The sequence below is a fragment of the Pinus tabuliformis genome, chromosome 1_2 (genome assembly GCF_031772625.1).
Source record: "Pinus tabuliformis cultivar Carrire ecotype Pingquan chromosome 1_2, CPIR1, whole genome shotgun sequence".
Lineage (NCBI taxonomy): Eukaryota > Viridiplantae > Streptophyta > Pinopsida > Pinales > Pinaceae > Pinus > Pinus tabuliformis.
In genome coordinates, this window is record NC_142298.1 from 894889000 (window position 1) to 894900716 (window position 11717).

Below are 11717 nucleotides of genomic sequence, written 5' to 3' on the forward strand. Positions count from 1 at the left end.
GGTGTGGACCCTTGACTTTTTTCCCATTGAGAAAAAGTCGGGGTCCGTGGGCTGCCAGTGTTATGCCTACGGGCCCCCGCGTGCGGGTTTCTAGCCTAAAAACCCTCTAAAAAATGAAATAAAACCCTTAAAAACAAATTGAAACGGATGAAATTGAAGAGTAGGATGGTGTGGATTACCTGGAGGAGACGACGCTCGATTCCGACGGATGGATTTTCCGCAATCTTCACGGGAAGTTTCTGACCAAAAGCACTATTTTCTCACCCAAATCTCAAACGGTAAAAATGAATTGACGAAAGCCCTTTTTATAAGTTTTTTGAATAAATGAATTGTAAATTTGTTTATGTTTCACTTTAGAAAGGTAACTTTTGCAACATTTTTATCCATCTCAAACAGGTATGAGTAATGTTTGCAATTTTTGTTCAGGATAACGGATTTTTCAGGCGAAATCGGTCATTTTCAACGAAAAAACATTTAGAGTCACCTTTAAGCTCTTTTCTAACTCCTAAAACATGAAAAGATTGCCGGATTTTTGTCGTTTCAAATTCGATATTGGTTATAAAACGACATGTCATTGATCGTTTTTTTACTTTTTCGGATCAGGGGCACTAATTACGAAAAGTACTCCTTGGTCGTAAAGATCAAGCGGTTCTCTCAAGTATTATTTTATACTTTTTCAGGCTTGGGAGACACAAATTTACGAAAAAGGTCAACCCTGGAGTCTTCTTAAGTTTTTTCAGACTCTCTAAAATTGAAAAACGCCGAGTTTCTCCTATACTGGACTCGTTAAAATTTAACAGTGAAGGACCTGTTCAATTACAAACAGGAACGAACCACTCCTTCTTAGGGTTCGAATTTAAACTAAGTTGGACTCATCTGAAGGATGAGCTTATAATCAAGCAAATGTTATCCTCCTCAAGCTTGCCAAAAATAAAGAGGTACTTGCCAGAAATGGTGGGGGAAAAGAGAGGAAAATGAGCATGTTTGTCATACTTTGTAACCACTCTTGAACACGACACTTTTATTCACCTGGGTTGGGAAATCCTTTGCTTAACAGTTGATCAAACCACATTGAAAGTATTCAGCCGGTTTCTGGGTATTAACTTTGGGTCAATTGTCACCAAACCATCTGTTGTGTCGTTATGTGTTCAAGAGGTCAGTGCCGATAATCCATTCATCTGCAAAATATCTATCATCCATCTTGACCATCCCTGAGTCAGTCCTTACAACTAAATTTCTTCAACTTGATCTATGATTTCGTGTTGTGGGCTTGCCTACAACGGATCGCTTTCTATCGACTTCAGCTCATTATCTAGAAAGCTGATCTAGAAATCGTCAGTACCTTGGGATCTGCATGCCTCAATGGCAGGTTTCTCGCCTTTGACGACAGGTTGCATCATTGACCTTCGATCAAAGGATTCCATGACATGTTCGACATCAACACATCTATTCACATCTCATGGATTGTACTGGGTACTTTGAGAGCCATTGACATTACTGATGGTTTCTCTCCCACTTGTTAACAATTTACATCATTCACTGGTAATCAAGTGGTTTCTACTATGTTCGACTTCAACACATTCATTTGCATGGATAGAATCGTACTGTTTCGGGAAGTAGAAATGAAGACCCTGGATCTAGTTTCCGCAATCCAGGCTGTGAGGAATTTTGTATTCATTATATTATGGACTATTCATAAACAGATCGATGCATCCATACTGTGTCTACATGTGTCTATACTTGTGATGCATTACAAGATCATTCCTATATCAGAGCAGTAGTTAGTTTCCTAGTTAGTTTTGATTTGAGTATGGGAATGCCTACCTCAGCGATGATATGATCTCATATATATATTTTGCATTGAATGTTTCTACAGGTTCCGACCGGGCTCTTCACAAGATGATCCTCGAAATGATAAAATACTTCACTCTTCCTAAATGATAAATGAAATCCTCATCTACTACAGACTTCGCATTTTAGGGGGCAATCTGTTACACAAAAATATCGTCACCATGACTATTTGCAGTCAGTATGGGTCTATCATCACTTGCACTGTCCTCCTAAGCAAGTCTCAGACCTCAGCTCTTCAAGTCAAGCTTTGAAAATGAGAGAAAGACATTGAAAATCAACAAAGCTCTGGTTCCGCACTTTCTCTCACTGTTGCCTGTATTCCCGCACCCGCTGTTCACAATACCTACGGACCTGCCCACTCTGTCCTTAAAGGAGTGGGTGCGGACCCCTGTGAAAGTCAAAAAGGCGCAAGTTTATTCTAAAAACTCACTTTGGGTTAATTCTAGATGATTCTAGAAGGAATTTTGACGTGGATTGGTCGCTCTTAGGTGGTTCATGCATCCCAAAAGAAAAGGAGCTAATCCCTTGATGAGAGGAGCTATCCCTTTGAAGGAGGGCTTTATCCCTTTGAAGGAGGACCTAGTAACTTCCCTCCATTGCACTATAAATTAAGGCATTGGGCTGGTTGCTAAGGAGGTTAGAAGCTGAACATTTTTGAGGGTAAATGCTGGTGGAAGTGAGACTTCCTAGTTAAGCTTGAGAGAAGAGATCACATACCTTTTTGGCTTCATTGGGAAGAGAGTGAAACTTTTCAAAGTAGAGGAGACTTCTTGTTGGACCCTAGGAGGAGCTTGTACAGCATCAAGGCATAGGTTGTAAAGTTCTTCTTTGATTTGAATTAATACAATCAGATTCATTTTTCTCAACAAATTGTCTTATGCCATTTGTTTCATGAATTCCTTGATCATCATGTTAAGTATGCTTTATGATATTGGCTTTTCAGGTGCTATTTAATTTGTTTGCTTGTTTGTGTTTGCAGATTCGCAACAAGGGAGCTCATTTGGATCAAAGGAGCGAGGCTTCCACAAACTTGCATTGGACCCAAGGTAGGCCTAAAACACTTGTTTGCCTTTGTTTATAATTGCATATTTGAAGAAAGATACTTTTTGATTGGCTTGCTTGTCACTAGATATCGTTAGATTCTACGAAGGTCTATCTTGTCCGCAAGATCGACTCATTCCGTGTGACAAGAGCTAACATTAAAGGAGCCACTTGGCCAAGCCAAAGAACAATTATGGGCCAATATCATTGACTTTGTCAATGATATTTGGCCATCCATTCAAGTAATCTTTGAACAAAATGACCTGGTCAAAGAGGCTATAGAAGCCATTCAGAGAATTAAGGCTGAACTGGGAGATATGCCAGAAGAAGCCACTAGAATCATCCATTTCCTTAACTCTAAAAACAAATATGAGTTGCAGGCGCTGGACATACTTGACAAGACTGGCACCATACTAGAAGTAAAAAATGTGCTCACCAAGAGGAATTTGATGATGAACCTTGAAGACAAATGCTAAACCTTGCAGCTGGCTATAGACAGGTTCATGGTAAAGTTTGATGTTTTGAGGTAGAAAGGTCTGCCAAATCCTTGGTGATAGATGACAAGTTGATGCCACAAGAAGACTACAACAGCAAAATCAAAGAGCTGGCAAGGGACCAGGTAAATACTTCCTCTATGAAAGGGATGCCTACTGAAAAGGTTCTATATTAGACGTTTGAGAACCTGTTTTACCTCCAGCATGAGGTAAAGCACCTTTTTGTGAACATGCCCACTTTTGCTAAGTATACAGAAGTAGATGAAATTTAAAGGAAAATGGTAAATATCAAATTACTAGATGCAGATATTTGGGAGAAGTTAAATGATTTGCTTTAAAAATGCACAGTCAAAGTGAAAAAACACAGTAAAGGAAAAGTAACAGGCTAGCCAAATGAAAGAGTACCAGGTAAAGAGTATCATTAAAAAGCAAAGTGAGAGAACAATTAGCGTGAAGACCAACATCAAGGAAGAGAATAAACAACAAAATATTAGAGCATAAAGACAGCAAAACCAAATAAACAGGGACACCATACAACAATTGAACATCTGTCTCTATCTTCTTGCATGAAGATATTTATTTCTCCTAAATTAATTCCCAAGACAGTTTGAGATATTTTGTAAACTATTTTTGTATAAATACTTCATAATTCAAAGTATTGAGTGTGGATTGCTATATATTTGTAGAGTTGTATTGATCAGAAACCTGAGTGTTATTGTACCAATTTTTCAAGTCAGCAGATTGGACTAAGTAATAAAGAGATTGCATTATAGGATTCATGTGCTGAGCTATTACAGTGAAGCATTTTCTTTTGTCAAATTTGTTATCTTCTTATTTATTTCACAAACTTACATGTTATCTAAAGTGAATGAATTAACTGGAAATTTATTTCAGAATTTGTTTAAGTACACTATGTCTTGAATAGTTAATCATGTCTATGTTTTCTTCTGATACCCAGATCTGAGAATTCTTAATTGCTCTCCCATCCCGTTTGACCTCTTTCACTTCCTTCATTATCCAGCCTAAGGAACCCTTAATTTCTCCTTGGATCCAATTGAAATCAACTTCAACATCCAGCCTTAAGATCTGAAATTACTCAGCTACCTTGCCCTGCAGACACTATTTTTAGAACTTGATCCAATGTTGTTTGTCTTCACACTTGACCCCATAGGCCAATGGTAAAAGACATCCCCCTATCCATCTAAGTCAGTGATCTCACCACCAAATCAAAATCAAAACCCAAGTACAATCATAACTAGCCTAAAACCAAATAACTAAGATAAAGTTCAATCATAAAGAGAGAGCCCTCTTTGAGCATTAGGTAGCCTAGATCCTAATCTCCAAAGTTGGTTTGTGGTTACCTCTATCATTTCTTTCATAACAACTCTAGATAAATTTTGGAGTGATAACACCTCGCAGATGCTAACTCTTAGCCTTAGCGTTAGTCTTAGCCTTAGACTTCAGATCAGATAAGATAAGATAATTGTGTTTATGTCCAATTAATGACCACAAGGTAGGTCAAAGGGACCGCTGAGTACAATGATGTCCATAAAATGCGGGAGAACCAAACGGTCTCCTACAAAAAAATACAATGCATGAATATAAAAAGTACAATGCAGGAACATAAAAGATACAATGTATGGAATGCCCTGACGAAGAAGATCATACCCATCTCTTCTAACATCCGATATTGAGTGAAGAGCACTGAAGAAAATTCCACAAAGTTTGTTGGCCTGATGAAGGGTTAGTGGGAGGTACGAACTGTCCACTAACTCGTTGTCTGGGGGAGTTTGTGCACTGCTGAGGTCTAGAGGACCTAGTCCGTCTCCTAGGGACAGATCTAAGACAATTTAGCTGCTGGGGTCTCGTGTGGCGAGGTGAGGTCCCACGGATCCTCATTGGTCTAAAGTCTGGATATGAAACAATCTCAATCGTTCTCTTTGTGCCCTTGTCTAAAGGTAGTACCCTGAAAAATGTTGTAATCCTCTATGTGGGGTCTGGTCTGATGGGAGGCTGAAGAATATGCGCTCGGAACCTAAGAGCCTCTTGCATATATAGGGCCAAACATCTCTGATCGGGATACCTGAAAAAGTTTGTGAGGGTCTGAGAGTCTCTGAACAAGCAATGGAACCTTCCTTTGATCTCGTAGTAGATAGGGCATCCAAAAATGAAGTGCATCTCAGTCTCTACTCCTTATAAATGACATATCTGACAGATTCTGTCTGGGCTATCAATCTAGTGGTCCGTCTCTACTCGAAGTCTATGAGAACCTACTCTAAACTGGCCTAGAGGAATGCAAAAAGCATGCATCCAGTGGTGAAACATATACCATGGTCGAATAATGAACCTATCTCTCAACTCCAAGAAGTGCTCAGCATAGAAAGCCATCTTTGGGCACAACCCTCTCGGAGGATTGACCTAGGTGACTTGGACGAACTCCTTGTAGATGTCCTCCTTAATGATCTTGTTCAATTCTTGTCTAGTAGGTAGAAGGTGACCAAGAGCATCCAAGGAATATCGAAAACGAGGGAGACGATCCAACTGAATGCCCACTAATTCTAAGAGATATGAAACCCCTGTAAACCAACATCTAGCCCCGCCCGAAGGAATAGAACAAGCGATATTCTTAGAAAAACAATATACCAATTAAGGGTAACGGTCCCTACTCTTTATCGAGTTTGCAAATCCCTCGACACGATGCCAGAATAAGACCAAACTGAACATTATAGCGGAAAAGGTTGAGCTCCAAACTCCGCAAGGATGATGTGGTAAGGTATTGCGCATCTAATGATACTTTAATTTTTATTTTTCATGAAAGAATTTTTTCATCGTAGTTTCAGTGATCCGAAGATTGCTCATAGTGCATCTTGAAAATGAAATGGCATCATCTTCGTGGCCCAACCACTCAACAGAGTGCCGTAAAACTTCTAAAACCTTCAAACCTTCATTGTTGCTCTGACCAAACTCTTATTCACAATGAAACTTTCGTGAAGCATCCATAACATGAGAAGGAGCTGAAACCACAACTATGGCAGTGGCAGCAAAACCATTCGCATTGCTACAGGCAGTAGCGCCCAACCAACCCAAGACGAGATTATCATTTTTCCTGAGGTCGATACACCAAAGCAATAGACAGAGTTCAGTGACTGCTACAATCAATATAATCCCCGCCATTAAATCCAAAAATGGTCCCTGTGCCATAAACGTAGATGTGGCTGCATTATGCAGAGACGGCCATCTGAAGGAGGCGCTCGGCATTTTACACGTTATGGACCAGCAGGGCATTCCAGTGGGTTCTGAACTGTATAGCTCTTTGCTGGATACCTGTGCCAAAGTGAAAGCACTGGAAGAAGGTAAGCAAGTCCATGCCCACATCCTTGCAAAGGAGTTTGAATTGAATAAGTTTTTAGGAGCTAAGCTTGTGGGTATGTATGCCAAATGTGGAAGTTTGGAGAATGCATATGATGTTTTCAAAAAAATGCCTAAGACAAGTGTTTTTGCTTGGAATGCATTGATCAGAGGATATACAATGCAGGGACATTGCGAGGAAGCTGTAATGATGTTTTCCAGAATGCAGATGTCTGGTATGCAGCCTGATAAGTTCACAGTGCCCTGTGTTATCAAGGCTTGTGCTGTTATTGGCATTCTGCAGGATGGGAGGAAGATCCACTCTTTTGCACTAAGGAGTGGGTTTGGATCTGATGTAGTTGTGGAGAGTGCTCTTATGGATATGTATATAAAATTTGGAAGTGTAGATGATGCATGCCAAGTGTTTGACAAAATGTCTCAGAGAGATACGATATCGTGGACTGGAATGATTTCTGGGTTTGCCCAGAGTGGGTATGGTAATGAAGCCTTGGGATTGTTTCGGCAGATGCAGGTAACAGGTGTGAGGCCTGATTCGGTTACTATTGCAAGCGTTCTCCCTGCATGCACTCATTATGCAGATCTGCGAAAGGGCCAGGAGATTCATTGTTTCATGATCAGGCATGGATTTGAATCAAGCGTCATTTTGGAAAGTGCACTTGTTGACATGTATGCAAAATGCGGAAGTATAGAAGATGCACAGCGACTATTTGACAATATGTCTCAAAAAGATGTGGTCTCATGGAATGCAATGATTACAGGTTATTCCCTCAACGGTCGTGGGCGCGAGGCATTGAAATTATTTTATCAGATCAAACTCGCAGGAATCAAACCTAATCAGGTCACCATTGCAGGCGTTCTGTCAGCATGTGCCCACCTGGAAGATCTGCAGCAGGGCAAGCATGTCCATGATTACATTATTACTAGTGGATTTGAGCCAGACGTCATTGTGATGAATGCCCTTGTAGCCATGTATTGTAAATGTGGAAGTATTGAAGAAGGATACCGCCAATTTGAAAGTATGAGTGAAAAAGATTTAATTTCATGGAATACAATGATTGCAGGTTATACCTCGAATGGCCTTTGTGAGGAGGCAATTAAGCTTTTCCGTAAAATGCAACTGGATGATGAAACACCTAACTCAATTACCATCACTAGCGTTCTTCCTGCTTGTGCTGGCGTAGTGCCCGTGAAAGTGGGTGAGATGATCCATGGCTATATAATTAGAAGAGGATTTGAGTCAGATATTAATGTAGGGAGTTCCCTTTTAGATATGTATGGAAAATGCAGAAATATGGAGAGTGCACGTAAGGTATTTAACAGCATGACTCCAAGAGATGTGATCTCGTGGAATGCAATGCTTGCGGGCTATGTCCAGAATGGGAATTACAATCTTGCTTTGAAACTCATTTTTCAAATGCATTGTGAAGACATGAAACCCAATTCAATAACGGTGGCCAGTGCTCTCTCGGCATGTGGTTACCTAGCGGCACTTCAACAGGGAAAGGAGATTCACAATTTTACTCTTAGAAATGAATTTGAACTAGATATTTTTGTGGGTACTGCCCTTATAGACATGTATGCCAAATGTGGGAACATAAAGGATGCACAACTAATATTTGATCAAATGCCAGAAAGAGATATAGTCTCGTGGACCGCAATGATTTCGGGGTATGCCATGCATGGGCATGGTGAGGATGCCCTAGCCCTATTCTATCGAATGCAACACGCAGGACTGAAACCAGACCACATAACCTTTACTGCTGTTTTATCTGCATGTAGCCATGCAGGCCTGGTAGATGAAGGTTGGCAAAACTTTGATAGCATAAGTCGAAATTATGGCATGACACCTAGAATGGAGCATTATGCGTGCATGGTTGACCTTCTTGGCCGCTCTGGTCATCTAGACGTGGCACAAAACTTCATCAAAAGTATGCCATTAGAGCCTAGTGCTAGTGTGTGGGGGGCCTTGCTTGCAGCATGTAGAGCCAATCACAATGTTGAGGTAGGGGAAACTGTGGCAGAATATCTTTTTGCATTAGAGCCTCAAAATACAGGAAACTATGCATCATTGTCACAGATCTATGCTGCAGCAGGCAGGTGGGATGGTGTTGAAAGGGTAAAACAAATGATCAAAGAAAATGGATTAAAAAGGAGGCCAGGATGCAGCTGGATCCAGGTTAATAACAGGGTTCATGCATTTCTTGCAGGAGACAAATCACATCCACAGACAGAAAAAATCTATGCGACATTGCAGAACTTGGCTCTACAGATGAGGAAAGCAGGGTACTTGCCTGATACAAAGATTATAATGCATGATTTGGAAGACGAGAAAGACAACATCATTTTTAACCAAAGCAAGAAATTGGAAATTTCTTTTGGTTAAATGAGCACATGCTGTGTCGTATTGGAAATTTCTTTTGGTTAAATGAGCACGTGCTGTGTCATATCTATCCTAGTCTTCAAGAACCTCTATGCGTATGGTGACTGTCAGTCTTGACAAAGATGATCTCAAAGCTTCTCGGGAGAGATTATTATAAGGGATACCAAAAGTTCCTAAGGAAGGGCAATGCTAATGGAAAGAGTTTCTGTCACAAGGACCTTCTTTAGTTGTTGGCATTGTATTGCTTGGTAGGCCAGGCACTTCTTTTCATTTCTGTTAGGAAATAAAGAAAATGCAACAATTTTGTAGAGCCAATTTGCCAACGTAGTCAGGTTTGACTGTATTAGTGGCTAGCCTACTCTCATGATATGGGGCATATTGCTCTCATGAGCATCTTAAATTTTAATAGGTGGTGTAATTCTAATTTGACAATTAGATGGTTTACATCACCATCACTGGATAGAGCACAGTATTTTGGTAACACTCTAGGATATATGGAAAATCATTTAAGGGAGTTTAAGATCAGCTATGTTGCCTCAAGAGACGTCCTTGAGGGTTTGGAACAACTCCCCATGTTTCCTAGCATCTTTGGGACCTGGGGTTACTAGGAAATGCCCCCAATTGGCATCGGGGATGGCCCCATATACCAGTTACATCAGCTGATGTACCTAGAACAGGAGGACCCAGTTGCAAAGTGCAACAGTTGTATAGAAGTCATTGTGGGCTGGTAACAGTCCTCAAAGGTATTGCGGACGTATTATCTAGTTGCAGTTATTGCACACATGGTTTGTATCTCATCAAATAATGCTGCAAAAGTTGGTTGCAGAAAGGTTCAAAAGTGAAACTCGGTAATTGGAAGTGGAAGAAAGATTTGTAACAAATGTTGCTATAACTGTTGAGCACTTGTATTGTACAAAAATATTAGCACTAATAGATCTTGGATAGAGGTAGGAAACAGTAGGGAGTACCAGTGACAATGAATGTTTTGTGTAGAATTGTTATAGATTTTATTCTTGTACATTTCTTGAGAATATGAGATACGAGCTAGCTTCACTCTAGTTGCTGTCAGATTTTCCCCTATTAATATTTGTAATGATATTGCAAACAAATTGATTATTTAAAACTGGTTCCACAGTATAAGCTGTTTTATTGCAGGATCTGACATGCTGCAGAAGAGGTTTATCTTTCCTACTGAGTAGGCAGTAAGGAGTACAAAGTTTCTATTGCATCTTTATGACCCAAGTTTACCAAGGATGTCTAAGCAACCCCTACCATCATCTATGTTTTTGCATGTGAGAAAAGTTATCCAACCTTTCCATTAATGAAACAAAAGAGAGCCTCACCTGCAAGCTGGTCAAAGGAAAAATACACACAGCTGCCTGGGAGAGACTAATTTTAGACAAATGCATGCCGTTTGCTAATGGTACCATTTCCTTTTCTTCTTGGTATTCTAATATCACGATTTATCAACTATATGTGGGTTGAACTTGATATTGGAAAATGCACTATGTTGTGTAAATCATGATTTTGTTCATGAATGCTTCAGAGGTTTCATGTACTTACTATCTATAAGTCATGCGTCATGGTACATACTAGCTGTATTATTTTTGATGCATTTTATTACTTTTGAATTTCCATTTATAAAAGTTAGTCTCTGTATTTTCTAATAAATTTTGTTGTCATCCTCATCTGACTGCACCTTAAAAATTCTATGGTATACCCCAGTTTTACTGCAACCTTTGCCCCCCTGTCCTACTGCCCCTCCAGGAACCCCAGTGTAAAATAAAATTTTAGTAAGCGTGCTTCCTCCATATTTTACATCTTGATAAGTGCAGATAATCTGTTTTATTTGTTTTAGAAGCTTAAGTCATTGAAAATATTTAGAACAGATCTCAAGTCATCGGTTTTATGAACGATTTCTTATAGATTTGATTCCAGGCTCGTATCATCAGTACTCCAATTATTTATCTGTGAAGGAGCTATGACTGCTGTAAAAGGCACCTTGTTGCATTGCCACACATAGAACTAAAACTTTTCAACTTCCGTTAACAGCATAATAACATAACAGCATAAGGCATGCTAGACTACAAGAGCCCTAAGATTGAAATAATTAATTGTTTAGCACATAAAGATTCTGTAATGATTGCGTATCATACACTTTGCATGTAGAACCTATTAGACTGCGAATTCCTAGACAATCACAAAGTCCAAGACAACATTATCATGAGTTGTAACCTTCATCTTTGATTAGGTGTTGTCATGGTCCATTGATGACTTGTTAGCATTTAGAAGTGATCAAATGATGAATTATAAATTGAAATCAAGAGATCAATACAATGTGTTGAATATGGCATAAAGCCTTCTCCACCAATGTGTTGAATATGGCATAAAGCCTTCTCCACCAGTTCTGTTGCTATGCTTGTTAAGAATTAGCACAGGCAAGCACAACAAGAAAACTGGCAGAAAAGGCTTTATGCCATATTCAACACATTGTATTAATATTTGTCACTATAAAATAATTTAATACAAGGCTTGTAATTGGAAAGAAAATTGTAACAATCTTTGCTATGAAGACCATTGAA

At 39.6% G+C, this 11717-nt stretch overlaps 1 pseudogene across 2 annotated transcripts; it reads left to right on the plus strand.

Annotated features, from left to right (window-relative positions):
* The first annotated feature begins 6600 nt into the window (after positions 1-6600).
* On the plus strand, positions 6601-10081 carry LOC149208834 (pentatricopeptide repeat-containing protein At3g03580 pseudogene; annotated as a pseudogene). Of its 2 annotated transcripts, none has more exons than XR_016252801.1 (2): positions 6601-6739; positions 6922-10081. The product of XR_016252801.1 is annotated as a pentatricopeptide repeat-containing protein At3g03580 pseudogene, transcript variant X2 (transcript). The 2 variants fall into 2 exon arrangements; XR_016252800.1 differs by having other exon boundaries at positions 6606-6739; positions 6906-10081.
* Positions 10082-11717: the final 1636 nt, after the last annotated feature.